Source organism: Apteryx mantelli, chromosome 19 (genome assembly GCF_036417845.1).
Source record: "Apteryx mantelli isolate bAptMan1 chromosome 19, bAptMan1.hap1, whole genome shotgun sequence".
In the NCBI taxonomy this organism is placed as follows: Eukaryota; Metazoa; Chordata; class Aves; order Apterygiformes; family Apterygidae; genus Apteryx; species Apteryx mantelli.
The window spans coordinates 623096-644116 of record NC_089996.1 but is presented as its reverse complement, the minus strand read 5'-3'; positions in this window follow the sequence as shown (position 1 = coordinate 644116).

Here is a 21021-nt window from a genome sequence, read left to right as displayed (position 1 = left end):
CGGCTTTAAGAAAAGAAGCACCGTCTTAGGCAAGGAAATCGCGTTCAGCTAGGATGAGCGTGTGAGAGACATGGAAACTCGTTTGACTTTTGGCGTGAGGGGGGAGGGGGAAAGATGCCTTGAAACAATTGCCTGTGCTTGCTTTGAAGGTGTGAAAAGATGGTTGCTGCATCCAAGAGGTTTACAATACATCGCTCTTCCAACGTTCTCACCATAGCCCTGAAAAGATTTGCCGATTTCACTGGTGGAAAGATTAGCAAGGTATCTATGCAACTGCAATGCCTTCCTGGGAAGGGAGATTTCCCAAGGCAGAAAGAACGCTCTTTTAAAAGTTGTTAATGTCCGCTGACTGTAACCGTAGCAACGGAAGATGTCTGGGAAAAATCAGCACAAGAAGTAGGTCTTACTCTTTCTCTTCCGGTAACAGCCAAGTTCCCGTGTGACGCTAAGCGTATGCTCTGCTCTTAAAGAGCTGATTTTGCACTGAGCAGTTCTCTGCAACTGAAATGATTAAATGTTGTCTCTGGGAAGACCGATTTCTGAGGAAGCAAAAAATGCCTGTCTAAACTTCCAGCCCATGTTCTTAGAAGTGCTTTTCTGCGGCTCTTTCATAAAGTGCTCCCAGTTGAGTTTTGAATCCTCTTGCTCTGTCTTCAGGGTGTGAAATATCCAGAGTATTTGGACCTTCGAGCATACATGTCTCAGTCAGTCGGAGAACCAGTCCTCTACGCCTTATATGCGGTGCTGGTGCACAGAGGTGCCAGCGGTCATGCAGGACACTATTTCTGCTTCACCAAGGTAAGCATCAGCTTCATTTCTTGCAGGGTAAAATCTGCGCTGGTGAAGAGAAGCTTGCCCCAGCACGTTACTGGCAACCACTGTTTTTAAGGGGAGAGGACTCATTGCGTGTCTCCTTTGCCTAGTCTCGGTGTATCCTTTGTCTGGCAGTGCTCTGTCTGGGTTTTCCTGTGGAAAGCATGCAGCTGCTCTAAAGACCTCGTTGCCTTTATTTGCAGGCCAGTAATGGACTGTGGTATAAGATGAATGATGCCTCGGTAGCCCTTTGCGACATCAAAACCGTTCTCAGCCAGCAGGCGTATTTACTTTTCTATGTCAGGTAAGAGCAAGTATTGAGATGGGTTCAGGCTACATTTCCTTTTTGCGCTACTGAAACTTCTCTTCTTCTCCTCTGACGTGTTTTTCTTTCTGTGCTGGGAGGAAAGGGCTATTGGTAGAATTCAGTTCTGTCCAATCTGGAATTCCCCATGTCGTGTATTGTCTTTCATTGCTTGGCCTTCACCTGCTGCACTTGCGTAACTTGTTACGTGCGTGCTCTCTGTAGCTGGCGAACGCGGAAAAGAGGAGAAATTTAGGCCAGAGGTGGCGTAAGGATGAGTTCTTGCTCTGAAAGGGACAGCTGTGGTAGGGAGACCAGTATCTGATTTTCAGCTTGTAGTCTTGGTTACATTTTCAGTACGGCCTATCAGCTGCTCCTAGAAAATGGTAGGATGGGATTCAGCCCAAGAGGAGGCTGAGAGAACATGTCTCAACTGAGATCGCTGTTGTTTCCCAAGGTGCTATGATGAGACACTTGGAGAACGCGCTTCTTATGCACCCTTGCCATCTTATCCCCCTTCGTTCCTTGGTCAGCAGGGGGCTGATAATAAGCAGGCTGGATTTCTGGGACCGCAGCATCCTCCTCATATGATGAAGGTAATGGGGGGTGGGGGAGGGGAGGGGAGGGGAAGAGAGGGAAGGATAAAGGCACCAAACTGAGAGCGGGATTCTTCTTTTTCTTCCTTTTTTTTTTGGGGGGGGGGGAGGGTGTAGTGTCTGCATTGTATTTTCCCTCCCACACTGCAGCTTTCTTCACAGCTCTCCTGCTGCAGACAGAATCCTTCAAACAGTGGCTAATGCTAAACTGCGTGCAATTTGTAGGACTACCTGGTGGGAGGGGTTTGTGCTTGGGGATTTTCAAAGCTGTGTGTTTGCATATAGCCACCTTAGAATCTCTTCTTTTGAAATACAGAGCTCAAGTCATTTAAAGAGAAATGGAGCCCTGAAAGAGGATCCAAAGGCCATTGGTATCACAGAAATGGGTGGTCATTCTCACAAGAGGAGGTGCTGTCGCAGGCTGGAAAGAAACAAGCAAAACTGCCGTCAGCAGCAGTATTGCAATGGAAGCAGGTGCCCATCTTCCTGTAGTGACAGAAACTGCCCGGATAAGGGCAGAAGTGCCGGAAAATGTCCTCGTTACCGATCCCGAAGCAGAGGACGAACAGAGCAAGACAGGTCACGTGAGCATTCTTGCAAAAGCAGGTGGCTCCACCTGTCGCCACTCTCCAGAGGGGAAGAAGGGCATCACTTCAGCAGCCACCGAGCAGACTCGCGCCGCCGTTCAGTACCGGAGCAGCAGTCTGAAAAATATTCTCATCGAAGACGAGCACCTTCAGCTGTGTCAGCTCCTTCCGGTTTTGAGGGCTCTTCCCGGAAGACTGGAAAGCAAAGAAACAGAAAAAGAGGACATCCCCCTGCAGAAGGGAGCGACAACAAAATAGAAGGGAAATGGAGAAAGATGGAGAAAGAGATTTCAGCAGTTTGCTCCTCGTGCTTCTCTGGCTGTTCCTCTTGTCCGCCCGGTTGGCTTTAAAGAGCTCTCAGTGGTGCGCAGTCTGTCTGGAGAGCACGTGGGTAGGTTGATCAAGTGAAGATAGGAAAGATACTGCTGAGTTGTGTTAGAACTTCAGAACGGGACTGTTAACGGTGCTAACTAACTGACACTTGGAATACGCAGAGGTAGAAGACACCACTCTGGAATAAAGTTATCAGATGTTTATTACCTTGAAATCCCTGAACTGCAAGGGGAACCCCAGGAACCTTGTGGGCAGGCGACTGGGCTGTCCCAGGCACCGTAGAGCATTGGCCCATGGCGAGGTTCAGGGGGGTGTGGGTTTAAGGCGAATTAATAGGTTACAGTATGGGGTACTGCGCATGCACTACAGATAACAAGGGCAGCAATCATTCTTTAGATGTACAGATAACAAGGGAAGCAATAATTCTTTGGGAATACGCAAGTCCAGAGTGATGCCTGTGTGGTGCGCCGAAGGGTCGCGACCGGCTGTTCCTCTTGGATTCTGAGCACCAAGTGTTTTGGCAGCCGGAATAATTGGTCGGTCAGCATCAGCACGCTCCTGTCTCCTCGCCAATATTCTGCTGTTTACCCACTAAAGGGACCATATAGTTAGAGTCACATCTGCACACGGTTCTTAATAAGGCTACCGGAATGATTGTTTTCATTCGCACGTGTTTCCTTCCGACAGAAATTTGGATTTTTCTGCGCTCCACACTGGCAGTTGCAAGCGTTAGAAAAAGAAGAAAAAGAGGAGACCCATCAAGGAGCTGGAAAGCTTCTTGGAATGCTCAGCTCCTCGTTTCCAGAAGTACACATGGGAGGAGAAGGAAGAAGCCCATCCTCCAGACGGCTCTCTAGGGGAGCAATAGAGAAAGTGTGGCAGTAAACAACTCCATGGGGACGGGCAGCCTTCCCGTGCAGTGGGAAGCAAGAAATAGAGCTCCATCCCATGCTGTTGGGAGATGGAAGGTAAGGGGGCAGGGGAGGTTTGTGGGGTTCCTTTTTATTCCAGCAGAGAATAGTCTTTCAAATACTTTTGAAACGCTTGCATGAGGAAAGCTGTGCAGCCTGCCCTGGCTTCCAAATGTTCTGCCTTAATTAAAAAAAAGACTCAGGTTTTCCTGATGTGTTTGTTTGTTTCCAGTTTTGAATGGCTAGTAGGAAAGAAGGCAAAACTGCCACCAAATTTCACGTCCCTAAGGCCTACCATGTACCAGGAAAGCAGGTAGCCATGTCCTGCTCTTCTGCACAGTGCACCCGTCTTAGCACGCAACGGAAATGCAGTGGCTTTTCCTAGAAGGCTTTTGGAAGCCTCCCTCTTGAGGTCAGTTCGGTCCCGGAGTCACAGCGCACGTCAAGCTGTGGGCAGCCTCAGGTCTTTGCTTTTTAGAAAGCAAACCGCTGAGCAGATGGGTTTGTGCTGACTGTCATGACAGGGAGTGACCCTGCTTCCTTTTGTCATTCAGATGCAGAGCTTGCGGACAGGAGCCTTGAAGACTCTGACTAACCTTACCATCAACACCACAACTTACCATCGAACGCAACTGATAGCCGTTCTCAAAACAGTACTGACCAATCCAAGCTTGAAAAGTGTTCTCAGGACAATAAAATTGCCGTCAAAACAAAACCCGTCCTTGGTGGCGCTTCAGATTTCTGTACGGAATTTCAGCATGAAAAGAAGGAAGGTTTTTTCCCCCGCTTTTTTTCCTTCTGGCGTCCTTTTTTAAAAGGTGCCAGTAATGCCAACGGGTGGCAGAGCTCCCCCGCTGGCACACAGGGCCTGGCAGTAGCCGAGGCCCGAATGGGGCGCCGTGGGAGCGCCCGGCAGGAGTGCGAGAAGCGAGTGGCTCTGCTGCTCAGGCAGGTGAAGTGTCAGCACGCCTGATCGGAAGCTGCTAGCGCTTCCCTGGGACCGGGTGGCGGAAGCGAGGCTGAAGGGAACTAATGATGTCGAGCAACTGCGTAAGGTAAAGGGAAGTCCAAGGAGGCGCAGCTGGAGAATGACGGGGCGTTTTGGGGTGCAGGACCACTCCCACGCAGGTGGTCCTGACAGCACAGCCACCATCGCAGCCAAGGCAGAGGTGCCAGACGCACCAAACTGGGGAAGGGATGCAGCAAAGCGGGGCCCCGCGGGGACAGAGGGGCCGTGCCACGGCCTCGCGCAGGGGCACGGCGGCAGGGAGGCCGTGCCAGGGCCGGCACCGGGGCAGCGCAGCCGGGCGACACCCTGTGCAGCCCTGGAGCAGGCAGCCCTGCCAGTGCCCGCTCGCCCCGGGCGGGGGCGGGGGCGGGGGCAGCCCCGGCCGAGGCGCAGGAGGCGGCGGCGGTGGCAGTGGCGGCGACGGCAGGCGGGGGGCGCTGCAGGCGCCAGGGGGAGCAGGGCCAGCCTCGGCCCGTGCGGCAATGTCACTGGGCGTGCCGCATGTCACTCATGGCGCTCCCCGCCCCTCCCGCACCCCGATTGGCTCTGTGCCCCCACCTCGCTTGCCGCTCGGAAAAGCGGTGGGAGGAAGCTGGGGGCTCCCTGTTTGGGCACCGAGCTGCACGGGCGCTTCCTGAGCCCCGGCACCTGCCCCAGCCGTGGGTGCTGCCCGCTCAGAGGATCCACTCTCGGCACGTGGGGCACGGCTGAGCACAAAGTCAGCCAAAGGTCGGGGCAGAGACCTCTGGCGCAGCCCCATGCCGTGGCACCGCCTGCTTCTGGCGTGTGCGGAGCCCAGGGGGCTCAAGTGGTGCGTTAGGGGAAGAGCGAGAGGCAGGTTGCAAGAGGGGCGGGTGGGGAGACGGACTGTGGTGAGGGGGAGCTCTGCCCCGACAGTCTCCGGGGCCACTTGGATGTGCAAAAGGCCCTGGCCAAGGGCAGGGGAGCGTTTGTTTCATCTCCCGCTTCGCCCTAGTTCCTGCGAATGTCGCTGAAGGTCATCAAGAGCGAGGCCTGGACCGTGGGCCTGAGCCGGGAGCTGAGCCGGCAGCTGGGCAGCTCTCCCCGCCTGTCCTGGGAGAAGGTTTGTTCCCTGCGTGGCGTCGCTGCCGCTCGCACACCCCGAGGGCTGTGGCGGTGGAGCCACGGGAGGCTCGGGCCAGGGTGAGGGCTGATGGCGGCGCTCTGCCCCACAGACTGGTTTCCCTGCTGCCCACTCTCTTTCCCCAAGAAGGCGCTCGCGCTCCCCTCTGTGCTGAGCTGGCAGCAGGGCCAGGCTGGCTGCCAGCTGCTGTTGGGGCTGGCACTATGGGCGCCTCGGTGGGTGCCTGCACGGTGGGGCCACCATGGCCTGGCCCTCTCCTGCCAGGCTGGGCTGTCACTGCAGCTGGGGCTCGGCCTCTTCTCTTGCAGCGGTTCCTATACAAGGCTCTCAGCACGGCCCTGGCAGCTTGTGGGTGTCTATGCCACGTGCGAGAGCAGACCCTGAAACATCTGAAAGCAGCCAGCTTCCTGGAGCTGTGGGAGGCACAGGTGAGGTTTCCTCGTGTCACCCTGCTTTCCCAAGTGTCCCCTGCATGTCCCCGGGGCAGAGGGGCCCTGTATGCCCTGCTCCAGCCCTTGCTGGCGTTCTGTTCGCGTCTGTTTCCCTGGGGAAAGGTCCTGCCTGGCCGGTGGAGCTGGCCAGAGCTGGGCGTTGGGGCCAGAGCGACTCCCCGTTTCTGCTGCGTTGCAGGGAATGGTTTCAGTTGTGTCCTGCTGTGCTGAGAGCCACTTCCAGCTGGTCTTGTCCTCAGTGAAGGAGTTCACGGGGACTTTGAAACACCAGAAGGTAAAGAGCCTGTGGTGTTGTTGTGGGGAGCTGCCAGGAGGTGTGCAGGGAGCTGCGCCACCGGTCGGGCACGGGGCAGCCCTTGCCTCGGGAGCACGCAGAGTCCTGGGCAGAGCGGGCCGTGGGCTGATGTCTCGGTGCTTCTCTGGCCAACCCCCAGCAGAGTGACATGGTGAGGACTTGTGCTGCTTGTGCTGCACTGTTGGTGACATACGGCAGGATGGTGCTGCGCGCCCCCAGGGAGCAGCTGCTCGCCCACGTTGAGAGATACATTGTGGGGAACATCCTGCAGCTCTACCGAGAGGGCTGCCAGGTAGGTGCTCAGGGCATGGGGCAGAGCCGGCCGGGTGCTGCCAGCTCCGGCCTCTCCTCACCCTTCCCGTGTGCACCTCTCCTGTCGCAGCTGTGCCAGCGCTGCTCACCCTGCTCCCCTGGGCCAAGGTCCGCGGGGTCTTTCTGGCCGGCAGCCGAGGCAGCTGCTTCCCTCCTCGTGGCAGGCTCCTTCCCAGGAGGGGAGAGGAGGTTTCCTTCCTGGGCTGCAGGTGCCGAACTGGAGTCCGTGGAGCTCCCGGAGGGTGCAGTCTCCTCCCCACGCTGTGCTTGGAGACAGATTCCCCCCAGCCCCACTGCTCTTTCCACCCTCAGACCTTCGAAGAGCTCAAAGTGTGTTTTTCTCCTCTGGGATCAGGATGCACAGCTGAAGCTTTCCCTGGTGCAGATTGTCACTGAGATCAGCCTTGCCATCCAGGCTGCGGTTGCCAGCCCCAGGTTTGAGCTCTGCTGCAAGCAGGAGCTGCTGCAGACCCTGCCGGTGAGTGCCCGGAGCCGGGGCCATTAAGCAGGGGAGCTTTGGGCTCTGCATTTGTGCAAAGGTGCAATGGTCTCCTGGGGCACTGCGCGAACTCCGAAGGGCCCTGAGGCACGTCCCCAACCGGCAGGGCGCTTGGGTGCTGGCGCTCGGGGCTGTGGCGGGGGAGCGTGGTGCATCCAGGCACCAGGGAGCTGCCACCTCGTCCTGTGGAACCCTTGTGGGAGTCGTGGGGGTGGCGGGGCTGGTGCCTGTGGGGTCTGGCAGAAGAGCCTATGGCCAGGGTGGGTGGGAGGACTCTCCCATGCCCCTGCCCGCTACCCACTTTGCACGTGTCTCCCTGTGACTTGCAGGAGGTGATTCAGGAGGAGTGCCAGGAGTCCCCGGTGCACCCCTGGGCCATCGTGGCCATTGAGCAGTTGAGGTGGGGTCTGTCCCCGGGCTGTGGGAGTCGCTGCGTGTCCCAGCCCAGCTGGCTGGTCTGGCTGGGGCTGTGGGCGTTGGATTTGGGGCTGTCAATTGGGACAAAGCCAGTCGTCCTCTGACTCGCTCTGGAAAGTGCTAGTAAGCCCCCTCTCTGACTTCTCTCCCTTTTTTCTCCTGGCAGCAAGCTGCAGCCAATCTGAGCAGGGAGGAAAACCACAGCCTCCTGGCTCAGTGCTGCCAGGGCATTGTGTGCCTTCGTCACCCGGAGCAGATTGACATGAGAGGGGAAACAGCGGCAGCTGCTCCACGCGCACTGGTACCCGCCAGCCCTTCTGGGCCGCCCCTTGGTGGGGGCCCAGCTCCGGGCGCCCTGCACTCTGGCAGCTGCTGGCTGCACTGGCATCTCCGTGGGGTGCCCGGCCTCAGTCCCCCTTTCTGGTGTCAGGGTGTGCAGGCGCCCTCTCTGTGAGCGCTGGGCCAGCTCATGGCAGCCCTTCTCCGTGCAGAGCTGGCCCCCCTCTGCCTCAAGGGCATGGTGCAAGTGAGTGTCCCCAGGGCAGCGGGGAAAGTGTCACTGCTGCCAGAGTGGGCAGAGCCATGGGGATCCCACCTGCAGGGCTGTCCAAGGAGGGGAGCTTCCCTGTACTAGGTGCAACACCCAGATTGGTGGACAGTGAAATGGTCCTAGCTTCAGGCCCCCTTGCCCTAATTTCACATCCAAGCTTTTCCCATTGGCAGCAGCTTCCTTGCAGGCAGCTCGCAGTGTCCTGCAGCCCCCTAGATCAGCCAGAGCTTCTCCCCAGCTGCAGCTGTGAGCGAGGGGTGCAGCACAAGCCAGTGCTGCTTGTGGTGAGAGCAGCCTGGGCTGAGGCCGGAGAGGGGAGGTCCCCATGGGGAAGGACTCCTCATCTGGGGCTGGGGCTCCTGGAGAGACTGGGGCTGTGGGGGTGGCAGGGCTGGCAAGGGCAGGGGCTGGCAAGGGGCGTTGGGCAGAAAAATGCCCATGGTGAGACAGGTCTGCCTGTGCCCAGGTCCTGCAGCACTGGCTTGCCTCGACCCACGCATGCAAGCGGGAGAGGGCCCTGCAGGTGTGCGTCCAGCTGCTGGGCACTTATGAAGAGGGATGCGAGCACAGGGTGAGCAATGACCCCCCACACAGCGAGCTCTGCCTTGGCGGGCACCAGACTTCAGGTCTCCTGGGGCTGCAGGGCAGCCCCTCATTCACCCCCACCTCCTGGGGCCTGCATCCCTGCAGCCGGATGCCTCGTGGCTCCTGCACTGCAGGGCTGCCCGGCCATGGGTGGGCAGAGGGGCATTTGCAGCCCGAGGCGAGCTCCCACGTCCCTGCTTTGCCCTAGGCCCAAGACTGCCCCACGCTGCTGGAGAGGCTCTTCAGCACGGCCCAGAGCTGCTGCACAGGGAGCTACCAGGCATCGCAGGTGGCAGCTGTCATCGTCCTGGGTGAGAGGCAACACCGGGCTCTTGCGCTCCTCCTGGCTGCGTCCCCTGGGTTGGGGTCAGGGTCCAGGGCCAGGGTTGGGGTTTAGGGCTAGGGCCATGTCCCGATGGCTGCGTTTACCCATGTGCCAGGCATCCTCCTGGATACCACGCCAGCCAACTGGCTCCAGCAGCGGGACCTGGCATTCCTGTTGGGAGGTAGGTGATGGCAGCCGAGCTCCCGCCTCGAGGGACAGGGAGGCATCTGGAGGCCCCGTGGGTGCTGGGCCAGGGACGCTGGTGCTGAAAGACAGTGGGGCGTGGGGAGAAGTGACTTGCATATCCCCCAGGCTCCTGGCCAGGGAAGCCACCCCTGGCTGGGCGCCACGGGGCACTCAGGGCCATGGGGGAAACGGCTACCAAGCACCCATGGTGCCTCCCTGCATTGTCTTTGCAGCTCAGCGGAGGCGGCAGCGTGCCGAGGCCTCCTGTGTGTGGCAGGTGGCAGCCCCAGTGCCCTGTGCTGGGGGACCCCAGCACCCCGGGGCAGGAGGGCAATAAAGCTCCATCCACGCAGGGAAGGTGCCAGCTGTGTCTGAGCTCTCTGGAGGTCTTGCGCTGACCCCGGCCCTGCTGCCCCTAGAAAATGGCCCTCGTGCCCCCCCAGCTGTGCCCTGCCCGGGGACACAGCCTGGGGGAAGTAGGGACCCAGGGGAGTGGAGAGACCAGGGGTGAGTGGGGGGCACTGGGGATGATGGTGGCACCGGGAGGTGCCTGAAGACACTGGGGACACTGGGGGGCACTGGGAGGTGCTTGGGGGCTCTGGGGACACTGGAGGGCACTGAGGACACTGGGGGGCACTGGGGTGGGACTGGGGATGAGAGGGGCCCTGGGGATCCTGGGGGGCGTGGAGGGACCGTGGGGGCTACAGGGGGCCAGGGGGTGCCAGGAGTCACTGGGAGGCACCTGGGGGTGGGGCAGGGGGTGGAGCTGCTCTCCAGGGTGGGGCCAGGAGTGTGGGGCGGGTCTGGGAGCATGGGGTGGAGCTGGGAATGGGGCCAGGGCAGGGCGAGCCCCAGGGGTGAGTGTGGGCTGCCATGGGTGGGGAGCTTGATTTGGCCCCTCGTGGCAGCTGTCTGCCCCCCCATAGCGACCTGGGCACTGGGGGCTGGGAGAGTGTGGGCAGCCTCAGGCGAGGAACGGTGGGGCTTGGCTGTGGGGCCACGCCAGGCTAGGGGAACTGGGGCTGGGGCTGTGAGCGTGGCCATGGTGTGGGGTGCTGGGCTGCCTGGCTGCAGCGGGCCAGGCCAGGCTGGGCCAGGGAATAAAGCCCGAAGGGCCGGAGCCCAGCGCCCCCTGCTCCCCCAGCGCCACCCAGGCTGCCCCGCACCTGGGAGCGGGCCCTCCCCACGGGGCAGCCCCAGCCAAGTTCCCAAGCATGGCCCAGAGCCACCCAGGGCCAGCTTGGGATGGGGCTGCTTCCCCAAGCCCCCCCCACAGGACAGCGGCAGGGGCGAGCGGGAGGTTGCATCCCCAAAACAGGGATTTTGGGGGCCACGTCACAGGGCAGGCAGGAAGGGAAGTTGTGAGGTCCTGGGGCCAAAAATGGAGACTTGGGGATGCGTTTTTGAGCTCAGAAACGGGGGCTTAGCCATCTGTTTTTCTGGTTGAGAACAGAGACTAAGCTCCCCGTTTTTGAGTCAGAAATGGGGACTAAATCCTGCACTTCTGCGGCCGCAAACACAGGCTAGCTCGGCCACTTCGAGGACCATAAATGGAGCCTTAGTTGGCTGCCTTTGTGTCTGAAAACAGGCTAAGAAGTCCTGCATTTTGGGGGCCAGAAAGAGGTGTTACAGGTAAACGTGAAATTGACAACCACTCGGGCCGGGTTGCATAAATCCCAATTTAATAAAATAATTGAGCAAGTCACAAGTAAGCAAAACAGCGCTGGGCGGCCGGGGAGTCTCCTGCTCCACCAACGGCGCACGCAATCCCCCCCTCACAGTCTCCTTATATGCAATTCCAGCTCCGGGTATACGGAGCACCTCCTGTAACTTCTGCGGTTGCGCCGGCTGTTGCTAGGGGGTCTTCTTCAGCCCTCTGCATTGTGAGTGGTGACCCTCAGGTCACGCATATATTTTACAACTTTCGAGGTCGTGCTATATTTCACAGTTGTGTGACATCGCCATTACCATATTAGGCTATCTAAACTAACATTGCCGCTTCGCTATCTCAACTCCCTTATCTCAGGCGGGGTACATGCCCCCACCACAGGATGTAGGATGTTCCCACAGATGTTCCCAAGGCTGTTTCTTACTTTGATGTAACCAATTAGCACACATCACAGTCCAGGATGTTTCAAGGCTGTTTCTCACTTTGATGTAACAAATTAGCACATATCACAGAGGGGCTTTTAGTTGGCTGCCTTTGTGGTTGCAAACAGTGACCAGAACCTGTGTTTTGGGGGCCTGAAGTGGAGGTTTAGTTGGCTGTTTTTACTACTCAAAATGGAGACTAAGTCCTCTCTTTTCAGGTCCAGAAATGGAGACTGAGACATGTTTTGGGGACTTGAAAACGGAGGCAAGGTTGACTGTTTTGGGGACAAAAAACAGAGGCTACATCCTACATTTTGGGGGCCAAAAATGGAAGCTCAGCTGGCTGTTTCTGTGGCTGAAAATGGAGACTAAGTCCTGTGGTTTTGGGCAGTTTATTGCGCGGTTGGAGTAGTGCGGGGATGGGGGGGTGGGGTCCTGGGTCAGATCGGGACCGTGTCAGGCGGGGGGATCCCAGGGGCAGCGCTGGGGAGGGTCGCGGGGGGGGCAGGGGCAGTGTCGGAGCTGACCCGGGGCCGGTCGCAGCGGTGTCGGGGAAGCCCTGGGCCGGTGTCGGGGATCGCGGGGCCCCGCTCCGGGCTCTGCGGCCGCTTCCAGGTCCCGGGCGGGGGGCAGGGCGGGATGGAACGGAACGCAATCGCCACAGGATCAAACCTCACTGAGCGCTGCGGCATGCAGGGAATTCTAGTCTTCCGGCACCGGGCTTCCGGGTGGCCATTTTGATCTGCAGAGCATCCCGGGAGGTGTAGTGTTCCGGCGCTGAGCCGCCGGGCGGCCATTTTAGTATGCCGGGCATTCTGGGAGATGTAGTCTTTCCATTTCAGGCGTCTGGAGGACCATGTTGCGCCTCTCGAGGTGGCGGCAGGTTACTCCTCTGCAGGCGGGGTTCTCACTAGCTGGCTACGTTGTTCTCTGTGGCAGGCCAGGAGCTGCAGTTCCTGTGCCTTCTCAGCCCTGCAGCAGTGGCCCGGTGTGTTTGTCCTTTACTGGACATGTGCTGTTCACACCAGAGTCCCTGTGGGTCATCGGGGACAGTAGAATTTCCCTGTTTTTCCCTGGTACAGGGTTAGGGTTAGGGTTTAGCGTTGCAGCCATTTAGGGTTAGGGTTAAGTTAGAGGATTAGGGTTTGGGTTTGGGTTAGGACCATTTGTTGGCCCTCTAGACCCCTTAGCACCCTCCTAGTGCACTCTGGACTACTCTTTCAGTCTTCCTTCTGCCCCAGAGCTCTATCTTGGCCCTCTAGAACCCTTATGTTATAGGTAAATGTGACAAATTGACAACCACTCGGGCCGGGTTGCATAAATCCCAATTTAATAGAATAATTGAGCAAGTCACAAGTAAGCAAAACAGCGCTGGGCGGCCGGGGAGTCTCCTGCTCCACCAACGGCGCACGCAATCCCCCCCTCACAGTCTCCTTATATGCAATTCCAGCTCCGGGTATACGGAGCACCTCCTGTAACTTCTGCGGTTGTGCCGGCTGTTGCTAGGGGGTCTTCTTCAGCCCTCTGGTGGTCATGGGGATGAAGGCTGGAGTCTTCCTCTGCATTGTGTGCCATATTAGGCTATCTAAACTAACATTGCTGCTTCGCTAGCTCAACTCACTTATCTCAGGCGGGGTACATGCCCCCCACCACAGGGTGTAGGATGTTCCCACAGATGTTCCCAAGGCTGTTTCTCGCTGATGTAACAAATTAGCACATACCACAATACAAGATGTTCCCAAGGCTGTTTCTCACTTTGATGCAACAAATTAGCACATATCACAATCCCCCCTTTTTGTTTTGGTCCCTTTTAATTTGTTCATCAAATCGAGCAACAGCCTCCTGTGCCAGGGAGAGCATAGGGTTATGCTTACTCTCATCTTCATTTAGTTGTTCATATGGACTTTTTATCAACAGTAGGTGGGCAGCTTCGAGTCTGCTTTTTGCTAAGTTAATTATTTTATTTACTATACACGGCCCAAAGGTCAACACAAGTACTAGTAAAGCTAATGGACCCGCTATTGTAGACAATAAGGTAGTTAGCCAGGGAGAATGACTGAACCATGATTCATACCACCCTTGCTGGGCTTCTCTTTCCTTTTTACGCCTTTCAAGGCCTTCTCTCAGTTTCGCCATAGTATCCCTGACAACTCCCGTATGATCTGCATAAAAACAACATTCTTCTCCTAGTGCTGCACACAATCCTCCCTGTCGCAAAAATAAGAGGTCCATCCCTCTTCTGTTCTGAAACACTACTTCTGATAGCGATGTCAATGACTTTTCTAAAGCTGTAATGGATTTTTCTATTCGTTCTAAGTCCTCATCCACAGCCGCCTGTAGGGTGCTAAGGCTCTGCTGTTGCATCACTAAGGAGGAAATTCCGGTTCCCGCTCCCACTGCCCCGAGGCCCAGTAAGGTGGCTATAGTAATTGCAGTGATTGGTTCCCTCTTTACTCGGACCGGATGAGGGGTGTCCCAATGATCGTACATCACATTTTCTGGATGGTACAAGATCCTTGGAAATACTTCCACTTGTATACAATATTCTGGGGACCCACTGAGTACCTTTAGGGAGACACAGGGAGTTAGGCCCATTTTTGAGCATATCCATCTAGTTCCTTTGGTGAGAATAATCCATCCATTTTCGGAGGTGTGGGTTTGCAATGTTATAGACCCACACAGCCTTCTTTTTGATTTTGGTACTTTGCCAATACACATTCCCATTCCCATAACTTGTTCCATGGTCAACCCCTTCTTCTTATCTTCCCATTGACAATGTGAGTCGAAATCATTGCTTAAGGTATATGTCATATTTACTCCTATTGCTTCATAAAAAGGGGGTCTTATGTCGTAGCATAATCAGCAATGGGTAGTTATACTAGGGGTTGTAGCATTTAATACTTTGTAGGTTGCTTGCACAACCTTCCACAGAGGATTGTCTACCCTCTCTGTGGCTTTACTTTCTGAGATTACAACAGTATCTTTCGGGGTGGGGTGATTCATAGGAATACTTGTCGGATTCATGATCGCCCCCATTGGTTTGATTCTTGATTCCACCCTTTTAACAACTAGATTCGGCCCTATCGCTTGAGGAGTAGGTCGCACACTTTCTTTCTTTATGGTAAATAATCCTCCCCTATTGGTCCCAGGTTCCCAGTACCGGACCCCCCAGGTCTTTCCCAAAAACCATCCTGGGTCCTCCGGGCGGGTAATGTTTATCATCAGGTGCTTACAGTTACCCTGATTGCCAAAAGCCGAATAAGGGCGCGAACCTGTACTGGACCTCCTATTGGAAGGTGTACAGCCATAAGGTCCCCACTGGACCTTAATAAACTTATCCGACCCTGCTCCTGGGGCCCAATCCGAGGCTATAGTTTCACATCCCCAATAAGCACAATAATAGGAGTTTGGATAGTTACAATACCCCCGCCCAGGATTAGAACTAGGACAAAAGTAAAACCCCATGTGATCTAAACATGGTTCAATAGCTGCCAACTCACACAAGGTAGCTGTGAATGTAGGACTCCCGGGTACACTTCGTACTTGGATCGCTGTTTGATCCTCCCATCTTATTAATGACCATTTAAAGGGTTGGTGTACATTATGTTCCCCTTTGATTCGTCTTCCTAATAAGCCTAGCACAATCATCTTCCAGAGGAGTAGTGGACCCATGGTTTGGTTAACGGATATTTACGAACTCCTAATACCTTGGAAGGACGACCCATGATGCCAAGTGTCTCTGGGACTTTAAAGAGTCTGGGTCTTATAACTTTAGGTATTCCTGCTTAGGAGGTGGCTTGTCGGCCTCGATCCCCACAGTTTCTATACGTCTCTGTCTCCTCTGCCTACTCTTTTGCTCAGAGCAGCAGGGTGTACCGTCTTCTCGACAGCAGCCGTATTCTTCAGGGGAACCTCCTTTATGTGCCTTTCTGATTTGAAAGGCTTCCCAGTTTTTCGAGAGAGACACCCAACATACGGCACGGTCCACCTACAATTGGTGTTTTTAATGTTGGCCTTTTAACAAAGGCTTCCCACCATTCTACCGATCTTTTCTTAAGATCTTTTAATGTCCAATAAGTCAATTTTGTCGTAACAAGGGCAGCAAATGCCGCTAGGGAGATACCCGTACTAACAATGAGTCCACTACTTCCCTTTACAAACCCTACATGCATAACACACAAAGGGATAACAAATACAATGTGGGGTTATAACAAATACTATGTTAGGTTTTACAAAAGGTGGTCTCACTTATTGAGGTTTCCAGGTTTCTTCTTAAAGGTTACTTTTAAATTGTCCGGGTTTCCAAAGGCTTCCCACGATAATTCTGAGATCGGCCCTTTAATTCTGCTGGCATGTGTCCATCCTCGCTCTGCGGTGCAAATAGCAGTGTCTGTGGTAAGCAAGACAAGAAAAGGTCCCTCCCAGTGGGGAGTCAAGGACAAGTCTTTCCAGGTTTTAATTAAAACCTTGTCTCCAGGGTTAACTCGGTGAATGGCTACATCTAGTGGAGGTCTCTGTACTATTAGTCCTTTCTTTATCAGTTCTTGTCTTCTCTTCATAAGCTCTGTAATATATTTCTGTGATAATCTCTCTTCTACTTTAGGATGTTCTTTTGGTATTTCTAAATCATATGGCATCCCATATAACATTTCAAAAGGGGAGACTCCTGTGTCAGTTCTGGGCCGAGTTCGTATATCCAACAAGGCTAAGGGTAAACACTTGATCTTAAATCTTGTACCAATCTATAAGTACTGTCTGATTTCTTTACGGGTAGTATGGGGGTATTATGGGGAGACATACAAGGCTCCAGTAACCTTTGATTTATTAGCCTCTGGATTACTGGTCGGAGTCCTTGCCTCCCTTCCTGTGACATTGGATATTGCTTGACTCTAACAGGGATTTCTGGATTCCGTATACTCACTTCAAAGGGAGCAATATCTAGTTTCCCTACTGATTCTGGGGTATACCAAACTTCAGGGTTGATTTTGGCCTCATCCTCAATATAAGGGTGTGTAATTTTATAACTAATTCTTGATTCTCTACTTCTAAATTGACTCCTAATTCAACCATCATATCTCGGCCCAGTAAATTATATTCAGCTTCGGGAACTAATAAAAAGGATCCAACACTTAATCGAGAGTCTGATTCCATTTCCACATTTTTAATTACTGGGACCTTAAAGGGTTCTCCCTTAGCTCCTATCACTTGTAATTTCTCTGGGGATGGTTTACACCCCCAGGGTACCGTTTGGACAGTAGATCTTTCTGCCCCAGAATCCACAAGGAATTCTACTTCTTGTCGCTGGGGACCTAATTTCAATTTTATCAAGGGCTCGGTTCCTTTATGAGTCCCCAGCAGATAGAGCCCCTGACCCCCCCTACTCTTCTTGGAACATTTGCTCATCCTGCATTCGCTTCCTACAATTCTTCTTCAGATGCCCTTTTTTCTGGCAATAAAAACACTCAACCTGCCTCAAGTCCCTCGTCACAACTTCTCTGGGTTGTCCTTCTTGGTGAAGTGGCTTTCTTTTAGGTCTGTTATACGACCTAGGGGGTTGTGCCTGGATTCCTCTCTGCCCTTCTCGGACTGCTGCCACCAGAATCTTTGCCTGCCGCCGATGGGTTTCCTCTTCCCTCTGCACATGCACTTTCTGAGCTTCCCTCAGCAATTCGTCCAGCCCCCTATCCTGCCAATTATCTAACTTCTCTAGCTTTCTTCTGATATCTGGAAAGGCCTTTGCTACAAACTGTGTTTTCAATAGAGCCTGTCCCACAGGGGTACTGGGGTCTACCCCGGAATAAAGTTGCAGATTTTTCCTAAGTCTCTCGAGCCATTCTGTTGGTGTTTCATCCTTCCTCTGTTGTTCCATGAAGGCCTTATTAATATTTTGCCCCCTGGGAACAGATTCCCTGATTCCCTGAACTATTATGGTTCTCAGATCGGACATATGTGTCCGATGCTCAGCATTCTGATTGTCCCAGTCCGGCCGTTGGGTGGGCCATTTAATATCTGCTGCGGGACCTTGTTGGTGTTGTTGATCCCAAATCCGCATCCCAGCCCTACGGATCATTTCCCTTTCTTCCACTGTAAATAATATGCTTAAAATGGATTGTAATTCCTCCCATGTATAAAGGCTAGGACCTAGCTCCTCAGAGCCCTTCCAGATTTATTCCTTGCTCCCCAGAGTCTTTTTTTTTGGCCATGTAAACCCCTTAGCACCCCTCCAGTGCACTTGGGACTACTCCTTCAGCCTTTCTTTATGCCCTGCAGCCATCCTTTGGCCCTGCAGCCCCTTTAGCTGGGGAGGCCCTGACAGCGGGACGTGAAAAAGACACCTTTGACTACATCCAGCTGAAGAAACGTAAGGATCAGAGTAAATAACTGCTTGTCTAGGTTTGTTACCTAGCAACACATTGTCAAAGTTTTTTATGAACAATCATACTTGATCAGGTGCCTATTCATTCCATGAATATTAGTGCAAAAACGCGTACGTTACCGATCCTCTAAAGCAAGTCCATGTCACTGGGGTAGCATGTGTAGTGAAGACTAAATCCCATAATAACGCATTTTGATGTTGTTCTCTTACATGAAAGCACTTAGAGCAGATTAAAACATTTATCGTACTCTTTTGTTTGTTGAATGGACCACGATACTAAGAGAGACCTGCAGTGAAGGAGACATAGTAGCCAGTTCCCTTAGAGAATGTGTCTTGTCCTGTACTTTAGGGCTTGCTGTACATCTTGAGAGATAGTAGTGAATGACAGGTCTCCTTTTAACCCCTGGGGAGCAGAAAGTTGTGACTTGAGGGCAAATTGTTTCTTGCAGCTGGGTTAGAAGAAGCTGGCTACCAATCAAAAGTAATGACAATTCTGTGGAGTCCCTGGAAGTTTTGAAAAGACCGTATTTACCTTTTAGAGAAGGCTATGCACTTTCATTACTAATACCTGTGGTAATCAAGCCAGGTAAGTGGTACACAGGTGATCAAGCCCTTAGTCTTTTGCAGAACGGCACCCGGGGGGGGGGGGGGCGCATGCGCACTGCGCCCCACCGTGCTTACTGCTGCCCTCGCGTGTCGAAAAAGTAGTACTGCACCCGCAACACGCGCACTGCTTCCTGCCGTGCTCACAGCTGCCGTCGTGTTCCGAAAATATCAGTCTCTCCGTGGACAGTGTCGGGGGAGCCCCGGGCCGGTGTTGGGGATCGCGAGGCGGCGCTCCGGCCTCGGCGGCGGCATCCGGGTCCCGAGGGCGAGCGTGCGGCTGGAAGAGGGGCGAGACGGAACGCAGTCGCCGCAGGATCAAACACTGCAGCGTCCCACCACCCCCCCGGGCATGCTGGGAGCAGTTGTCTTCCGGCACTGGGCTTCCGGGCGGCCATGTTGTTGCATGGCATGCTGGGAGCAGTAGTCTTCCGGCACTGGGCTTCCAGGCGGCCATGTTAGTCTGCACAGCATGCGGGGGGGGGGGGTATAGTTTTCCGGCAGTGGTTTTCCCAGTGGCCATTTTAGTCTGCAGGGCATGCCTGGAGATGTAGTCTTCCCATAGGGGGCTTCTGGGAGACCATGTTGTGCCTTTCGAGGTGGCAGGAGGTTCAGTTCTCTGTCAGCGAGGTTCCCACCAGCCGGCCGCGTTGTGTGCTGTGGCAGGCCTGGAGCTGTAGTTCCAGGTGCCTGTGCCTTCTCCGCCCTGCAGCAGTGGCCCGCTGTGTCTGTTCCTTACTGGATATGTGCCACTCGCGTGAGTCCCCATAGGTCATTGGGGACAGTGGAGTTTCCCTATTTTCCTCCCTATTTCCCTAATTCCCTATTCCCTCCTCAGCCCTAGTGAGGCCACACCTGGAATACTGTGTGCGGTTCTGGCCTCCCCAGTACAAGAGAGACATGGGCATACTGGAGCAAGTCCAGCAAAGGGCCCTGAAGATGATTAAGGGATTGGAGCATCATATGTGGAGAGGCTGAGAGAGCTGGGAGTGTCCGTGTGGAGAAGAGAAGTCTCTGGGGGGATCTTATCAATGTGTATCAATAGCTGATGGGAAGGAATACAGCAGGTGGAGGCAGACTCTTCTCAGTGGTGCCCAGTGACAGGACAAGAGGCAATGGGCATAAACTGACATCTAGGAAATTCCACTGAAACACAAGGGAAAGGCTTTTCACTGAAAGGGTGGTCAAACACTGTCCAGGTTGCCCAGAGGGGCTGTGGGGTCTCCGTCATTGGAGGTATTCAAAATCCAATTGAACACAGCCCTAAGCAACCTGCTCTAGCTGATCCTGACCATCTCCAGAGGTCCCTTCCACCCCCCCACCATTCCGTGGTTCCGTGACCCAGCAGCTGTTGATATTCAAATCTCAGAAGAAGCCTGAGTTCTACCAGACGGAGGGGACGCTGCGCTTCAAGCTAGAAAGCTTCCTGGTCCTGGGCGGTGTACAGACAGTGTATTAAGAGTGAGCAAACAGGTAAATCTTCCTTTAAAAGGCAGAACCACTCAGAATTCACTGAGATCAAGGGGAGGCCCTTGCGACCTCCCTCTGGTCTGCGGGAAGCACATCTGGTTGCCCTTAGACAACCCAGGACTTGGTAGTCCTGGGCATCCCAGCCCATATTCATGCCTCAGCTGTTCATTACCTCACCCTGCCACCCCCCTTCCCCCCCCCCCCCCCCACATAGGTAGCTAAGTCTGGTGAATACTTCCCCTCCTTCTTCGGAAATGCTGGGTAATTCCACGCATTCATCCCTCATTGCTGCCTCTCCTCATGTGACCTATGATGACTTCTCTGAAGTTCTGGATGATTTGGGGCCTTATTTACACAGTTTGAGTTACCAAGCCATGTGTAGGATTTTCCCCTAACTGCAGCCTCTTCCCTTTACAGCCACATACAGTCGTGTGCTCTAAGGGCCCTCAAGCCTGACAGCACCCTGGAGAGAGCACGCCTGAACCCTTGGAGGAGCTGAGCCGCGTTTGGCTCCCCCACCTGCACTGCCTCCAGCAGTGGAGCCCATGGAGGTAGGTGCCATCCGCCCTCACTGCTCAGCCCACGAGTGACAAGACAGGCAGAGGGACGGGGCATGCTCTTATTGCAGTGAGAGAGGCCATTGCACTGCCGCCTGTCACAAAACCCCCCTGCCCTGCCCACTGTGAAGGGAGTGTCAGCTTGTAGAAGCTGCAATGTCGGGAGATGCTCCTGTCCTCTCTTTGGGTTCATCTTCTCTCCAACGAGCCTTTTAAAGGGTGGTGGTCAGAGCTGCCAGGGACAGGGGTGTTGTTGAATTCTGCTATAATCTGGCTGAGTGGCAGGGTTGAGGGTCCCTATCTGTGCCCAAAGAAATAACATTGCTCCCTGCCAGAGAAGTCAGGGGTTTGTGCCTGAACCTTGAACCGGGCGGCTCAAGAAGCACCCTGAACTCTGCGGAAAAGCGGGAAGATCCTGAAAGGCCCTGCCAAAGATGTCTAAGCCCTGGCAGGATGTCCTTTCCCAAGGGAATGCTGGTCCTGTGGTCAGGGTGTCCTCTCTGTGCGGCTCAGGGCACCCTTGGGATGTCACCTCTGAGCTACTGTGGCTGCTCTGTTCTCGCTGCAGTTCCCCAGTGGCAGAGTCTCGCCCAGCTTAGCTCACCCCCAGGTTGCTGCCAAGCGTGTGTGCAAGGCACGGCAGGA